This window comes from Ciconia boyciana, chromosome 2 (genome assembly GCF_034638445.1).
Source record: "Ciconia boyciana chromosome 2, ASM3463844v1, whole genome shotgun sequence".
Classification (NCBI taxonomy): domain Eukaryota; kingdom Metazoa; phylum Chordata; class Aves; order Ciconiiformes; family Ciconiidae; genus Ciconia; species Ciconia boyciana.
The window spans coordinates 114,055,551-114,073,289 of record NC_132935.1 but is presented as its reverse complement, the minus strand read 5'-3'; the positions used below and the strand labels follow the sequence as shown (position 1 = coordinate 114,073,289).

At 40.5% G+C, this 17,739-nt stretch overlaps 1 protein-coding gene across 1 annotated transcript in view; it reads left to right on the top strand.

Moving 5' to 3' along the window:
• Positions 1-3,852: 3,852 nt before the first annotated feature.
• The window catches only part of LOC140648117 (dual specificity calcium/calmodulin-dependent 3',5'-cyclic nucleotide phosphodiesterase 1C-like), a 276,580-nt gene continuing 262,693 nt past the window's right edge, over positions 3,853-17,739 (top strand). The window contains exon 1 of the mRNA XM_072853611.1: positions 3,853-3,989. The gene's annotated coding sequence lies outside the window, so the exon portion shown is untranslated. The remainder of the gene's footprint in view (positions 3,990-17,739) is intronic.

The following is a 17,739-nucleotide window of genomic DNA, read 5'->3' as shown; positions in this document are numbered from 1 at the left end:
ACTCTACCATATATACCATGTTTCATCGAACAAACAGTGGAGTGCAGATCAAACATTCAAAACCATCCTGACTGAATGGCAGAAAAAGCTGCAGCATTTGAGGACAAGGATTCAAGCAATAACTGAAGTCATAGAGGATTATCGTCATTATCCTTGTGTCTGAGTCACAAATCAGAGACTGGGTATCTTCCTGGATCGTGCCTTTCACATTCACTCAAATGATTAATTCAAAGGCAATTACTAACTTCACAACAGAGAACAGGTTTTCTATTGCTCTCTAACAGCTGCCTGTTTGAGGTCAACAGTAAAACCTTCAGAGATTTCAGTGGGATCACAGTTGAGCTGTTCACAGTTGAACATTTAACAAACCATACCCATTTTGGCTGACCTTATTTACCTGATCTAACTTTCTGTGCATGCAACCAAACACGAGACAACCTATAGAAACCCATATGAGCCTTGTCCATCCTGACTGTTGTCCGCAGCTCTCTGGAGCATATAGCTGTTTCCCCTTTAGTTCAGGAACAAAGAAGAGGGAAAGGCTGCTGGTGTTGTTAAGTGAGGCAATGGGAATGATAGTTGTGTGGTTATCGGTGATCCAGGTAGCTAGACATGCAGTTTAACAATATTTTCAGGCTGTATTAAAGTATTTGAACACCCACCTTCAGATTCTTTAAGCAGACTTCTGCTTTTTAAATTATAACACCTAAATCTAGTTTGCTTTTGCCTCTAGCTCAGCTATAATAATCTTTGACAGGGTACAATAAAATGAGGGAGAAGCATTTTTTGCAAATGTTTACACTTATTCACAAGGATTTGAAATTAAAATTAAGTGTTATTCATTCCAATACTAGGGCTACCCAATCACCTGTACTCTTACATGTCAAATTCCAGTCAATTTAGGAGACTTTGAATTTAAGAAGTTACTACTCCCTTTAGCAGCAGTTAATGTGCCTGGTATCTCACTATATAATCTTGCTACGAGTACCACTGTGCCATCATCAGTCTTTGAACAGCTGTGGCTGTGGGAATTTAAGTTCATCAGGCTTCCAGCATTTCGAGCAGCTAGAAGGTCCTGGCTGGTGTCTGTTCAGGCAGGCCCTTAAATAAAAAAATCATTTGCCAAATGCCCTTCACCTGAGCATAGCTGTGGGCAGGCTGAACACTGATTAGGACAGGTGGGCATTTCATTGCTCTAGGGAAGTTGGTTGATTCACATCAGTTGGCTGATTTATCGCTGTTGATCTTCAGAAGAGCCAAGCAGATCTGTGTCTACAGTCTAGATCTAATCATAAGGGAAAGCTGCATGGGATGGATATCCATGCTGGAGGAAAAGGTGTAGGTGTATGTACAGAGAACATAGGGAAAAAACCTATATATACTGAAACAAATACTTGGGTTTTTTTGCACTGCTTTTGTTTAAAGAAAGAGAAAGAAAGAAAAAAAAGGTTTGATTTGAGTCATACGGTTTCCAGTGGCAGTTAGTTAACCTGTCACTGTTGGCTTTCAGTGGTAGTGCAAACAAGAAGCTACTTGTAAGTGCCAAAAAAGGCTAATATGTCTTTTTCTTGGACCATGGAGTTGTCCTGCACCTGACAAGCTGGAGGGCTTGTGGAACAAAAGAAAGGGTAGAGCTGAGGAAGTAGGGAGAAGATAGTGGTTTAGGAAGCGCAGCAGATTCCTTGGAGTAATTGCAGGGGAAAACCTCAAAATTATAAAAGTGGCTTCAGAGAGCCTCTTTTCCACAAAATATGATTTTAGTAGTGCACAACAGCTTTTTCTGCAAGTGTTGATGTCCTGCTCTCATGTCTTAGTGTGCAGCATGTATGGCTGGATGGCAACTTATTTTTCTTTGTTGACCGTATCTGAACAGAGACTTAAACTTCTGATTCCAACTGTGCTGAGTATGCCATACTTTTGCAAAAGAAATGGTCCTCTCAACATACTATAGGGAGTCACGATATTTTTGGCTCTATCGCAGGTGGCCTGTATGGTCAGATAATTTAAAACTCATACATCCTTTATATTTCCCCTTACAGAATGGGAAAACAAATGCTTACCTATTCAAGTAAAGTTAAGAAATTTTGGGGAATTTACACGGTGGTCTAAAGAACAGAAACAGTGGTATTGCCATAACATTGCAAGTCCTTGAATGATAAAGATGTATGGATGTTGCATTTTTTTCTGCAGCTGTTGTGTAGACATTACTTTGGACTGCCTGGTGTGAGGAGTAATTTTTCTAGCAATTGTAGCACAGAATGCAGCACAGGATGACAAGGCTACCTGTAAATCCGGGTAAATATGGTCCTTGCACATTAAATAGCTGCTGACAATTAAGAGCAGAGAAGCCTATGAGTATGGAGCTTTCCTGATTAGCTGGGAAATACTCTGAAAATTATTTTGGAATGGGGGAGATAGGTGAGGATTCTTGCTGATCTGTCTTTGCACCGTTTAGGCTGTGTGAAAACAAGACACTGAAGACAACCAGCAAAATAAGGCTGTCATCACCTGTCTGTAGCAGCAGATATTGCTGCTTCTAACAGGGTAGCTTCTCATGATATATTCCCAGGAGACATGAGATAACAGCTCTTCTGTTTGGTTTCCGCTTATGCACTTAGTGTGTACTGCAACAAAAAGTCAACCTTAATCCATATGTGCTAGGTCCACTATTTGTTTCTTAATTGTCTCTGCTGGACAATTAGTCTGAATGCCAGGAAAATATTTGAAAATTTTACCTGTACAGTCTCTTATAAAAATCAGTTGCTGACTTTAGAAATATCCCATTTGTCAGAATTTGTTTTTTTCATTTTGCATATTGATAAAAAGCCCATGGAGAATGACTACCAGTAGAGTTGGTATGTCTTATTACTTTGGAATCCGGTAAGATTAATGCTTGCTGCACCTCTCTTGTGGGAATTCTCTTAACTGAAATAATTAGTATTTCAGTACCTAACTGCTCTTCTTGGGATCTGCTAACTCACTCATGTATATTCTATAATAATTTAAAGTTAGAATGTGACACAGGTGTTCAGTATGGGAGTATCACTGGGATTTTCAGAAGTGCCTGATTTATTCAGAAGCCCTTTGGAAATTTTTGAAAATATGAAACAGATACTTAAACTTTATGAAATGTAAGTCATGTATTCTCTTCTCCAAAGGCGGGGAGGAGATCTAACTGAAGGATGCTAATTGTACTTTGTCAGTGGAACTAGACTTACAGATGAGGATGGGTTCTCTGAATGACAAGCAAGAGGCACCTGGTGATATTTCTAAATAAATGTAAAAAGATCATCCATATAAATATTTTGGCATTTGAATGTCTATTGAGAAGCATCTCTTCTCAGTAGATGGTTTCAATTGAAAAGAAATATGTTTTCTGATACTAGTCCTCCAGTGATATCTTTAATCTATAATTTAACCGCTATTAACTTTAGTCCAAGAAAGTAAACGATTAATACTGTATTGATTTGGTACTTTGTTTTTTGGTTAGTTCTTTGGCTTAAAATACAGCCCCATCAATACATACAAAGCTATAATCTAAGTATAATGTGGAGAGGATGTTTTTTATCAAGATGTGGAAAATCCATGTTCTTTAATAAAGTCTTTTTATGGGAAGCATTACAGTCTTGGCTTTGGAATGACCTGAACATTAGTGCTTATTTGCACTTCGAGCTTTATTTCAGGCTTTCAGGCTTAATCCCAAACTGTGATGAAGCAAAGGTAAAAAGATGACAGACCATCTTTGTTTTCCAGACTGCTGAAAGACTGGACGATAGGCCTATGAATTTATTTTCCTTCTCACTCTCTGTTTTTGCAGGGTCTAAATCACAAAACTGCTTGTGGAACACCATTATCGGTGGGCTGACTGGCAACCTCAAGGAAAGGCCAAAGCCAACCATTATCAGTGACCCTAGATCTCCTGAAGAAATCTTAGCGGATGAACTACCACCAGTGGACAGTCCTGAGGCATTGGTGAAAACATCTTTCAGGTCTGACAGATACGTGTTTACTTTATTTAACCTTGAAAGGATATCTTTTTAAGTCTGCAGTGTGGGTTTGGTGTGAGAATCGATACTGAAGGATTGAGCAATGCTGCGTATCTTTGTACTGAACAAGAGTGAAAAAAGAGGTCCATAAATAATACTGACTGGACTCGTCTTTCACTTCTCAGGGTTCATTAGCCTTCTTAAAAGATTATGGACTAGACAGATATAAATTCTGTAACTAGTCAAAATGGTCAACAAAGAGAGCTCATTATATGAAGATGTCTTTGAAGGTTGGTATTGTTTCATTTGAAAGTGGTTTAGTGATCAGGACTTGCACTTTAGGTCAGATGATGTGCTTTATTGATGCAAGGGAGAGCTAAACCTTTTTCTCTTGGTGTAACATCTTGAGAACTGTCTAGCATTAATTTATTTTGTCAAGGAGAAGGATTCTGACCAGGGGCTTGTAACCAAGCGATTGCTGCTGTTGTAAAGTGTGTGATCTATCTATTGCTGGGTTTTCCTCTCTTTTATTTAATCATGTGGACATACAGTTGTCAGATGTTTCTTGGAGGCATGTTTTCTGGAAATAATTTTCTCAAAATGAGGTAAAATAGAGAAGCCATGTGCATGCAGTGGATCTTTGACCAAAATGTGAAAATTGGTGTGCCCAGCAAAAGCAAAGTGAGTGGCAGAACTGATTTTTCCACGTGTTTTTTGAGCTTGTTGTTGTTGTTGAAAAACTATGCTCTACTTTTCTTTTATATTAAACGGACGTGTGTGCAAGCATAAAATGGTTTTTGCTTTGGATAAATTTCTCTGACTACGGTGATTTTGATTATACCTCAGTCTTTCAAACTTACTTCAGTCTTCATGTAATCATTATTTTGAAGGTACTTATTTAAGTCATTATATTAGGTGGTAATTTCAGATATCTTGTTTATACTGCTTGACATTTAAAAACATATTACCATAAAGTGAATTTATGTCAGTCTATATAAATAAATCCTGTAATTCCATAGTGCATTTTCATTCTTTAATATTTCCATTGAAATGATTCAGTACAAGGATTTCAGAACCTGGATCCTCCTTTTATGATGGCCTGTGATATTTAATGGCTTTTAAACACTTTGTGTCTCTGATATTTAAAGTCTATAATTTCAAGAGATCAAACTCTTTTTCAGCTTTCACTTCTCATAACAAATTCTGTGTAGCAGCAATCCTTACATTGCCATCGTCAAGATAATTTCAACCATTTTATATGACAAAATAATGTCACAGTGTTTCAAATGGCATGATTTGATTATGTGAGGAGGGGTGACTCTTGGAAGAAGTGAGCTTGTATATAGCATATTAAGGACTGATGAGTTGGAAAATGTAATTTAGCAAAATAGTTTCGCTAATGCAGTTTAAATGGCTTTATAAACATTACAGAACCTTTGTATTTCATCAGTATAGAAATTACTGTACAATATGGCATTTTTGGGGATAGATAGATAGATAGATGGAAATCCAAACCAATTTTTGTTACAAAATAAAATGTAACTGTCTAGTTTTATAAAGAAAGGAAGACCCGTGTGTGTTTAAGAGCTATGCAGAGGAGTGGAAGATAAGAGAGTACATTGCAATTACTGTCTAAAGACACGAAAAAATAAAAACACTGCGGTGTTTTTATTCATTTTGGGATCTTGTTGATATTATGGTGCAAACTGGGGCTTAGGAGCCATTAGCATCTTTTGTACAATGGGTTGCATGTTTGATTCATCAAGGTCTTCTGTGGGTAGTGATCTTAAAGTGCTTCCTTGACAGAGTTTGACTGGTGTGTCTGAGTGCCAGTGATTGCCTGCCAAGCATGGGCTTTCCTTGTTTCTTGTTTACTAGATACTAGTGGAAGATCTTGCTACCTTGTTGCCTTTTGGGGAATGACGTGGGCTTTACAAGTTGTCCAGTCCAGCATGTCTTAATTAGGAATCTGGTGGCTGAATCTCAGGGTGTGTGTGGGGCAGTGTCGGGCTTGTATGAACTGATTTTACAGAGACAAGAACCAGGCCTTGTTTTTGAACGTGACTGTTACAAACTAAAATGCAGTGACTCTCTTACTACTTCTGATTCACTGCTGTTAGAGCAGTGTATGGCAATACTATCACTTTCATGCATAGTTAAAAAGAAAATGCTCCCCAGTGTCAAATGAGTCACACTTCCTTGTGATTGCATATCTTTTTATGTGAATACGTATAAGTAGCGTGAAATCCCAGTTGCCACCTCTTGTATTAGATCTTGTTTTCTACTGTGCAGTACTTATTGTTCTGTAGCTTGGAAAATTAGGAAGAGATCTATATTTGATTTTGTTCAACACCTAGATATGAGCTTGAAACACATTTAAACATAAAAGGAGGAATATGATTATTTCAGTCATTTCAGTCATACTTTTCCTGCAGTAATAATCCATCTTTAAGATGTAAAGCAGAAACCAAAATAAGTATAACACCTCAAATAAGTATAGTGCATGATCTCTCCATAATTAAAAAGTGTTCTAATTGTCTTGATTTTCTTATACAATTTTTTTACTCTTTTCTGAAGATACCAAGAACAAGCACAAGATTGGTCTAAACAAGGTTAATACCTTTCTAAAGAGAGAATTGAAAGAGTTTGTAGTATCTTCTTGTTTGCAGTATTGCACTGAGTAAGCAGTTATAAGTAATTTTGTGTCTTGACTAGTTATACTACTGCAGTGCTTAAAATATAGATTTTAAAATGCATTCTCACTGGCATTTAGTCTATTTGTCTAGTAAAGGCAGGGAGGTCCCAATTTGAATTACATTTGAAAATCCAGTGGAATATGGAGAATGGCAGATTATCCCTTTTGACAAGGAAAAAAAAATACAATTAGATACATAGAAGTGATTAGCTTCTTGGCCCACACTTTATGCAACAAATCTGATACATCTACTATCTTTCTTTGCCACAAATATGTAAGTTCACTATTACAGGAACTGCGATCACTTTCTTTTTTAGTAGCTGTGCACGTATCCGCATCCGTGCACGTATCCGCATCCATGCACATACAATCGTAGGCAGTGGCTGTGGATTGATGCCCAGGAATATTAGATGGTGGGCGTATGGCCTTGTCAGGGCTGCATGATCTGGATGTTGGCTGGAGATGTCAGTGGCTGCCGACACTGAAGTCTGTAACTCAGAAACTCTCTTCCTAGATCTGCTTTTTGATCTGCTAGGTCCCTGTAATGAGCAGTGGTGGTATCGGTAAGAATTAACAGTGGTAATTAATGAGCTCTTAAGGAGACTGTGTAATAACTTTATAGCCTGCTTTAGTTTCTGTGTGCTGCTCCCTGGCGGCACTATCCAAGCAGGCATTTTGATAATGCCAGGCTGGCACCCACCAGGGAGCAGAGAAACAAGAGACAGGTTTGGGTGCTGTTCTCCAAATATGACCTAGAAGTTTGTGGAAGCACTTTATGTTGGAGGATACAAGAGAAACTGCTGCATTTGTCCCCAGACTGCTGCCTGGAGTGAACCAAGTCACCAGGGTGGCACTGCTCTGGCTGAAAATTTTGTGTGTCCAAGACGTCATGATTTCTCCCAGACTCATTTGGTTTTGATGTACGGGAGACATGGAATATTATTTTGAGTTCAGAGACCTGGAACACTCTACTGGGGTATATGACTGTGGTGGTGCTTATGGGATGTAATGGCTGTGCTGGATCTTGTGGCAAAAGAGATCCCATGGTACAAGGTGACTGGGACATCCATGGAAGAATGGAGATGTGCAACCTCCCATCCTGGTCCTGGTGTGACAGATAAAGTTGGTCTGCAATTGCAGAGTAGTCCAGCTGGCTCTGTTTAGCACGTGGGGGCTTGGGGGGGGGAGTGTTTCCAAAGTCGTAAATCGGGGTAGCAGGCAGCTGAACAGTCAGCAGATGAGGCAAAGACCCTCTGTCCTGTACTAGACAAGCCTTACTGGATACCTATGTAGCTATGCTGAACTAGGAAGTGACATATATTTTCTGTTACCAAGGCCATATGTCCTGGGAACCAGAAAGGCAGATTCGGTTCCTTCAAGGTCAGAGTGTTTTTAAGTTCCAGGCTTGCATGGGTTCTTGATTTCTGTCACCTTTCAAAAATATTTCCAGCTTTTAGCTTGAGGCTGGTAACACCCCTGCTTACCTTAATAGCTGCTTTTCCTATGTCAGCTGCAAAGTTTCTTTATCTTTCCAAGGACAGTTTGCTTTGCTTTCCTTATCTGCTTCTGTTCTGCTTTGGGAGTCTTAAATCACCCTGGCAGCTAATCTTCTTGTATTTCTGGTTCGGTTGTGGGTGATGTAAACTCTTGCTCATGCCAGCTGCTGGCCACTTGGTCTACAGGACGGAGGTGATACTGCAGCGCTCCAAATGCGAAAACTTCAGTCACAGCACCATGTGCTGGGAGTCAGCCCATGAGCCTCAATCGTGTGGGTCAAGGTGGCATCAGTGGGAATAAGGGGTATGAGCCTTCCTTCCCCCTACCTTGCCTGAGTCATAGCAAGAGCCCATCTTCAGTCACATGGTGGAGAGGGACCTGCAGGACGCCTCCTTTACCACCTCTGTGGTAAATGGACTACCACCTCATGTTTTGACACTCTCTGGGCAGCACCAAAGGTTGGCTGTAGCTACCTAAGCTAGTACCTGAGGTCTGAAAATCAGAGAGGGAGGTGATGCTGTGCGGGAGAGTCGTGACCATGGCCACAGAAGAACAGGAGTTGAGGGCTAGTCATGGGATAGAATAAAGCCTGCCCGCCCTGTCTCCCTCCGTCCTGGGTCTTAGTATTTCTTGATTGGCTTTTTTTATTTGGATTTTCTTCTTGTTTTTTAAAAAACACCCAAAAATGAGACATGAGTCTCACTTGCCCTAACTTGTTTAAAAAAAAAAAACAAAAAAGACTGTGGAAGGCTGGAAACATGAAAGAAACTTTCTCATTGGTTTTTATACCCACCTACAGCAGATTCAGGTCTCACTAAACATTAAAATGCAAGCAGCCTCTCTGAAAACCACCGTTCTCAACATCTTTCTCAATCCAGACTTATTATAAGGCACTTTACTTGCATTAAACTTGAATTAATCTATGTTCTATTCAAAGCTGTTGCTTATTCCTGTTATTTATTGATACTCATTACAGTGAATAAGAAGTGAAAAGTATTCTGTTCATTAAGGAAATGGCTCCCACATCATTCGTCTCTCTTCTCTCTTCTTTTAATTGTGCCTCCCTTCTAGGTGCGTGTTACGCTTTGTGAGAGCTATGCACTTATTTCTTGGTAGATTGAGATTTATGAGTCAGAGGGGGCATGATCAGAGGAGAAAGATTTATACCAGTTACTGTTCAAAGACTGTTCTCTCTCTTCGCATATATCCACATGGGTCCAAGAGGAAGGTGTTTTTTCAGGCAGTTGAAAGAGACCTTTTTTTTTTTTTTTTTTAATATCACAGTCTTCTTGCTCTTCATAGGATAGATGTATTATTGATGACAAGCAAAGCCAGCGATTCTGTCCCTGTAAATATCAGACACATCAAAGGACCCAAGCTGAGAAATTCAGATGGACTGTGGGTGTCCTAACAGAGCTGTGCCTCTGAAAGGCAGGGAACAAATCCACTTCCAAAATGGGAATGAGAGTTTGAGCTGAATCTGCATGGGTAAACAAAGGCCTGGTAGTAAAGAAGTCCTGCTTTGAGGACTGACCAATGCCTGTCCTTGACTACACTTCTCTGCCTGATGTACATCACTTGAATCTTGTACCATAATAAACTCTGACCATTTGTTTTGTAGCTGTACAAGGCTTATGGTTCTGCCTTTGTAAGCATACAGATCACCCACTGTCCTTGACATGAACTACCCTAGCCTCCACCACACACAGAGGGCTGACATATTTTTAAATCCAGACATGGTATACCTGTACAACCACATGAGTCTCAAATGTCTGTGCGGCACTCGTGGGTATACAAGACTGTTCCAGGGGCCGTGACTGATTGCTTGGCTTACTGAACTTGCCAGCTCAGTCTTCCTTGCAGGTTTACAGAAGAAACTGTAGGGAGTTGTATAGGAAAATACATGAATTTAAGGATAGTCTTTATCCTTATAAGGAAGTGTTTAATAATGCACTATTTAGTTATCTCCACCATGAGAGATTAATAGCCTCTACATACTAATACCAGACTGGGATGCCTTGCAATTTCCATTGACATAATTTTTAGCCTGCTCTCTTAAGGAAAACTGGCTATCCTTTTCCTAAGGAAATTGCTGTATGTCTCTGTCAGCTTTCCCATTAACTTCTTAAACATAGCTGAACTTGATCAGTAGCTTAACAGAATGGTAGACATCTCAAAGGTACTTAGTTCGTACCTATTTTGTGAAAACTGACGGTAGGATAAAAAAAGAGTCCTACTGAAGGAATGGATAGGAGAGAGGAAAGCTGACTTCCAAGAGTTGCTATCTGGCTGACCAGTGCTAACATACTCTCTAGCTAATCAGCGTATGTGTAGCTGTGAACCAGGCGCCACGTGTGACCACTCAAGCAGGCAGGGCAATATTTGGAGGAGAAGCCCAAGGAGAGCAGAGTGTCAGGAGACATGGCAGGTCACAGAATGTGTTGCTATGGGGAAGGTTGGAAAGATGTAAAGCACAAATGCGTAAGAAACCAGTCATAGCTTGTGCTGCAGCTTTGAGTACTATAATTGACGCAAATGAAAGGTATTATTGTCACTGCTGTTATGCTATAAATCATGCCTAATCACCCTGGTGGAGTGGACCACATATCTTATTCTGGTAGATTAAGTGAATTATATGCCATTACACCCTCCCCTCCTGCTATGTGGTTACACCCAGCGTGGTCTTTCTGTGCACATGCAGAGGTCCAGGATTTCCTAATGTGAACTGACTCTCATGGAGTGTCACCTAATGGGGAGGAGCACCTGGGCTTTCAGGTGAAATAGCACTGGAAAGGGGCTGGTGGCCACTTGGCCTATGCCTCCAGCCTGTGGTCTGCACTTGAAGGGCACTTGGGAGGAGGGGATGTGGGCTCTGGAACAGATTTATTGTCCTAGCAGTCTGTGCATGTCCTGTGGGCTGAAAGTTGCTCATCCTGTTACTAAATTGAGGCTGTCATGGTATGTATTTCATTCCCAATGAGAAAATGGGATAGTGGCTTTCTTACTCTTGGCAGCCAGAGAGAGTGCGATGAGCTGAAATAAGTGTCTTTTGACTAATCAGTTGCTGAAGCTTTATCTTGGGTTCTTTAATTTGTGCAAGCAAGAAACATTTAAAAGGTGCTCAAAGGAAATTCCTGTACAGTTTCATCTGCTTTTAAACGGCTGGCTGATGGCAGTGAAGTTAAGTGGTATGTTATACTGTGATGTTTTCCTAAAGGATGTGGTAAAACATCCTCCAGATGCAATCCAATCAGGGGCGAATTTGGCTTGTTTTTGAGACCACAAAACCTACAAGTAAGAGTTCAGGAATATTTTGAAGTGAATAACAACAATAGCAATCATGAAATTACCCAGAATAATCTTAAGGCTGATGGATAAGAGCTTAATCTTCACTAATGTCCTGCATTTCTTCTTAATGTGAAGAGCTTTGAAGGAGGAGGGAAAAGGGATACTTAGCCGCAGTTAATTGAGTATGACAATCAGATCTGGAGAGAAAACTGTATTCTGTCTTGGGAAAATACTAGCCATTTATGCATTGAAATACAAATTTGAGATTTTTTTTTAATTTTTATTTTTTTATGAAACCCAAGAGAGAATCTACGCTAAACTTTTACCTGGGGCACACTGGAAATCCCCATACCTGTTGCAGATGTCACCCATCCAATGGATCGAATTGTTGATTCCCACGGGAATGCTATTAATATGAGGCTACAGGTTGCTCGGATTCACCTGTTTGCACCCCCTGCTCTGTGTATCTCTCTTTTAACTCTGGTTTCTGATGAAGATTTTGTCCGGTTTGCCTCCCCATGCAAAATGATTTTTGGTAAGTGCTGTATTTTGCTGGAAATTCTTTTGCCAGAAATTCGCAGCCCAGCCTACCAGTAACTTTGCAGACATATAGCAACATTTAGGTAAGTAAAGCTGCTGCAAACTGTCAACACCCCTTACCCACGTAACTTGCTAATGGCTGTTCTTTATCTGGTTTTTGCATGTTAAGCTGCCTGCTGGCAATTTCTAGAAACTATTTTATGTAATAGAAAGGTCTCATTTGGAAATTATCACACTATCCATCTGAATACTCAGCACTTGCTGATGTCAGAGCCACAGTGTCTGTAGTTTGCAGATTGGGACATTTATTTTTAGTTCCAATAATTTTTGGATCTGAATCTACTGAAGTGTTCACAGCAAGACTGCTAAAACTATCATGTGTTACTTGGTTTCCATCTGAACTTTATAAATTGATCTAAACTTTATAAATTAACTCAGGTTGTTTTGAAACCAGGCCTATAGTCTAAATTTGCTGTCACTGCTGCTCTTACTCTGGCAAAAAGCAATCTTATACCTCCTTTTGGTGGAAAGGTGTTCATTTTGAGGTGTGGAAATTGTCCCAGGAATATGGGCTTTGGGTCCCCATTTGTGCCCAGTGATTCCTTCTGTACCTTTGATTTGTCTCCTCTTTCATGTGAGCGCTTACAGTTCCTTGTCAGAGCAAATTTTCTCTCAGCTCAGCTGAAAAAGGACCAGACCTGAAGTTCTGTTTCTTTTAAATAACAGCTACTGAAGAGTGTTTATTGTAAAAAGGAAAACTATCAGAAGCTTATTTTCCTTCCTCCTAAATGATGTGTGTGAGCATCATTTGATCAGTGTGAGTATCTGTAGTTGCAGTTTCTAAGATGAAGATAACATTTCTATTCCCAGTACTTAGAACCTCGAGATTGATTTTTCTCATATAATTGTCACCAATAGTATCTGCTCCTGAATCAAAAAGATGCTTGTTATCTTACTGGCTTCTTGTAGCAGTTATAATTAAGTCTGCCCTAATTCCAAACAGTGTTATTCATAATAAAGTAATATTCAGATTCATTCTGAAGATGAGATGTTAAGAAAATTAGATTCCTCTTATGGCACTGTACCTCCTTTTCAGGGCTTCTTCACTTCCTAAATTGTTTTAAAGTTGCTCATAATATAATTATCCACAATGTCAGCAGTACTTGAGTAAAAGAATTACAGAGTGTAGTAGTGTAAATACAGTGGGCCAAACTTGATGTTAATTGGCATAAAACTCAGTTGACTTCCTTGGACTTATACTGATTTACTGCAGCTGAGTTATGTGGCTTGATATTTCAAAACAGTGCTTGTACACTGAAATTTGCATATTTGTTGATTAATGTTATAAATCTGATAAACTTGGCAGAATGTTTTTGCTGAATCATGAGCAATGCTGTCGAATAATATGTTAATCAAAGCGGCCTGGGCTAGATACAGCAAATTCCCATCTGAAGAATGCCCACTGCCTTTCACAAAAACACCATGAAGCTTGCAGACTTTGAATCAGTACAACCTTTAACTGTTTACCTTTTTTCTCCACTGCTTTAATGGTAATTCTAATGTAGCCAAGGCGTTTTCTGGGCACCTGAGGATGGTGTTGGCAAGCCATGACCTGAAATGTAGGTTTTCTTTGTGTTGCTTGGGCTTTATATATTTGCTCATTGCATTGGTTCTCAGGAAAAAAAAATGCACTTGGTGCTTTTTTGCTTTATAATTCATTATATAATATAAATAATTGTGTTATCCTGACATGTCAGCTCTTGTGCTAGCAAAACTGCCCTAATTTCTTACAAAAATTATTCATTGGTATCAGTAGAATACAAGCTCCTTAGTTTTATGCTGCAGCAGAATATCAGCCATATTACTCTCTTTTTTTAAACTAATTTCATTTTTTTTCTGAATTGAAGTGAGGTTAAATTCAGATTTGTCATATTCTATATGTCATTCTTTTTGCAGCAGTTGTACAAATAATTAATGAAAAGTTTATAATAGCACAAATTGATTAAATATATTTTACAAAGATCGATTTTTTTTTCAGCATGGCTGTGTTATGGCTTATACAATTATGATTTATGCTGTTTAACATTAATGACCTGGATGATGGGGCACAGTGCACCCTCAGCAAGTTTGTAGATGAAAACAACTGCAAAAAACGGGGAGTGGTTGGTAGAGCAGGTGGGTGTGCTGCTATCCAGAGGGACCTCCACAGACTGGAGAATTGGTCTGCCAGGAACCTCATGCAGTTCAACAAGGGGAAGTACAAAGTCCTGCACCGTAGCAGGGAACAACCCCATGCACTAGTACGCGCTGGGGACTGACTGACTGGAAAGCACCTTTGGTGAGAAGAACCTTGGGGTCCTGGTGGACAACAACTTAGACCATAAGCCAGCAATGTGACCTTGCAGCAAAGAAGGCCAACAGCATCCTGGATGGCATTAGGAAGAGCGTCACCAGCAGGTCAAGCTTCCTCTCTGCTCAGCACTAGTGAGACCACATGTGGAGTGCTGTGTCTAGTTCTGGATTCCCCAGTACAAGAGAGACAGGGGCATACTGGGAAGAGTCCAGCAAAGGACCTTGAAGATGATTAAGAGACTGGAGCATCTGACATAGAATGGGAGGCCAGGAGGGCTGGGACTGTTCAGCCTGGAGGAGAGAAGGCTTGGTGGGAGCTTATCAATATAAATACCTAATGGGAGGGAACACACAAGATGGGACCAGACTCTTCTCAGTAGTGCCCAGTGACAGGACAAGGGGCAGAGGGCAAAAACTGAAATACAGGAAATACTATTCAAACATAAGAAAAAGCTCTTTTCTTTTTTTCTTTTTTTTTTTTTTTTACTGTGGGAGGGGTTGGACACTGGCACAGGTTGTCCAGAGAGGTTGTGGAGTCTCCGCCCTTGGAGATATTCAAAACATGACTGGACACAGTCCTGGGCAACCTGCTGTAGCTGACACTGCTTTGAGCAAGGGGGTTGGACTAGATGATCTCCAGAAGCACCCTCCAGCCTCAGCGTTTCTGTGATTCTGTGGTGGGAACGGTGAAGCTGAATTATCACCCTGTGAGTAAAATTCTAGTGTCTGATCTGCATTGCGGATCTGTTATCTGCATTGCAGATTTTTGTTGCATCGTCTATCGTCTGCACACATCTGCTGTGTGGAACTCCCTCTGACGTCAGGATGAAGTAGAGGTCTGCAGTGCAGATTCACGACCGGGATTTTTCTCTGGAGAGTTTCCCCATCTGTGTTTGAGACAAACCAGAATAACATGTTTTAACTTTTTTCCTATGTAAACTGAGTATTTTGTGAATTGAGTCTTCCATAGAGAAGTTTATTAAAATGCAAGCTTCATCTCCCAGTCATCAAAAGAAAGTGGCACTGAGTTCACAGCTCATATAGATGATAGGAAAGAAGAAATTCATGTAATGAGATCCTAATAGAGATCCTCAAATGTAATTTAAATTTGTCTGAACAAGTTTCCTCTAAGAAGGGAGGGGAAGTGCAAATGACAGAGGCAACTTCCGTAAAGAACTGGAGAAAACTTTTTCATCAGTTCATCATGAGTTGGGTAGTGGTCTTAGTGAGATTATTTGTAGCCTTAGAAATCATTAGTCCATTTCCAGGGTCAGCCTAACGCTTTTATCTGTCTTGAATTGACGCCTGGTAATAGAGGTTACTGCTTGCTTCTGCACAAGCATTTCTGGGGTCCTGCTAAGCTTTCTCTAGGTCTTGAAAAATATTGCTTAAATATTTATCTTCACAGAGATACTAGACTAAGGTGTCATCTTAGTCTTTTAACCAGTGCCCTCTACTAATGTTGATTTCAATAGAGAACTTGGCCTAAAATATTACATGGGAAATTTTCTAATTTATTTCCTCTTGCACAGAGATAAGATGAAGTGATAGAAAAGCAAATAAGTGTATTCTCTCATTAACCTTTCAATTGCTGAATTTGTGTGTCTATTGATGTGCAAAATGTCATTATACTTTTTTTGTCTTGTCAAAGGTAAAGTCTTCTTAATGACACTCATCACTCCCCAGACACTTTCAGTAGCTGGCTTCTAAAATTCTCTCATTTTTTGATTTGTTTTGTTGGCCCAGGCATGGCCTCAGATGTGAGACCATATTCTCTGCCAGCTTTATCCATGCAGTTTTATTAGAGTACCTGACTTTAGCAGACTGTACCAGTATATGCCTAAGGCAACTAAGATGTCGCAAGCTGAATGACATTAGCTAATTGAATGCAATTCAGATGTAGAGAAAGGTAGTCGATCAACCATTCCCCTGTTCTCTCCTGAGTGTCTTTATACTTGTGTGGGAATTTCAGGGAATCTGGTGATAGAAACAAAGCACCAAAAGCTAACTTCACTCAAAATTTCAGGTAGGTAGCATGAACAATGACCATGTCTTTTTTTGGAACAAGAGATATTTTCTGGGGTGAGAGTGGAAGAAACAGGCTTGCTATGTGACCACATTGAGATAAACACTGGCTTTGTTGAACTCTGAGACAAAATGCTGACTTTTAAGGGCCAAGTGTGTTCAATTTTCAGAGTATGCCCCCATGGCTGTTGCTCTGGCTAGACAACTGCATCCATGTTCACACTGTTTGACATCCCCAGCACAGAAAGGCTAAGTGGTGTGAGGGATACTTGCTATTCCACAGCACCTGACTATGGTCTGCCTGGTCTTGGCGAGCATTTGTGCCATACCTGACTTCTCCGTAACCATGTGGACCCCAGGGCCACCTCACTGTTAACCTCTGTAAGTGGCTCTACCCAGTGTCATCCTTGGCTCTTCTCTAATGACCATGAAGGGATTATTTTTCACTGTGATGTTACTAGCAAGACAGGGAAGGCAGGAGGGGTTCAGCTGTTTTGTGAGGGACTTGCAGGTAAGAGGGCTGAGGTGACCTGAGGTGACCTCCTCATGGTCACAGATAGCCAGCTGGTTCACCTGCAGGGGTCTAGCTCCTGTGCCAGTTTTATGTTGTATGTGGGGTTTTTTTGTTGTGTGGTGTTTTTTTTTTTTTTCCCCCCAATTCTTACTGAACCAAGGCCTATCACCTCACGCTGTTTCTGGTGGAGTGACACCAGCATCCCTTGGTAGGACTGGATTTGCAGGACTGGGCTGTGGGCTAAACGAGCTGGCAGAAAGTTTGGAATAGCACCAGGTCTGGGACAGGCTGTCCAGTCCAGAAGGAGAGGGTGGTCATCATCGTCTGTCTGCACCAAACTTGCATTACCCTGTGGCCTTCCTAGCTTGGCACTAGCCTGTTCCTGTAGCCACCGTTAATGTCAGAGTTGTTGGAGCGTGCAGGTGTGTGAAACAACAGCCATCTGGCTTGTCTTCAGCTTAGCAATGAAACTAACAGTCACTTTCTGACAGAAGGCCATACTTGGCTGGGCTGGGAATGTCCATGGGTACCCTGTTGTGTAGCATCTACTGGAGGATGGTGTCCATTTGTGTGGCACTTATTTTCCTAGGATGACTGCCATAAGCATTTCATTTATGCTATTGTCACTGATCAAATCCGCGATTTCTGCATGTTTTAGGGCTTTTGTCTAGCCCAAACTTTTAAGCAGACAAGTCCCACATGTCAGTTTAGTCTTGTGAAGTCCAGTGATCTGATCATAAACATCCTTTTTTGGTGTCCATGTTCGGATGACATCATGACTGGTTACTGCGTGGCATTGTTGCATCTAGTTTTCTGGGTCACGCTGGCTATAGCATCATGCT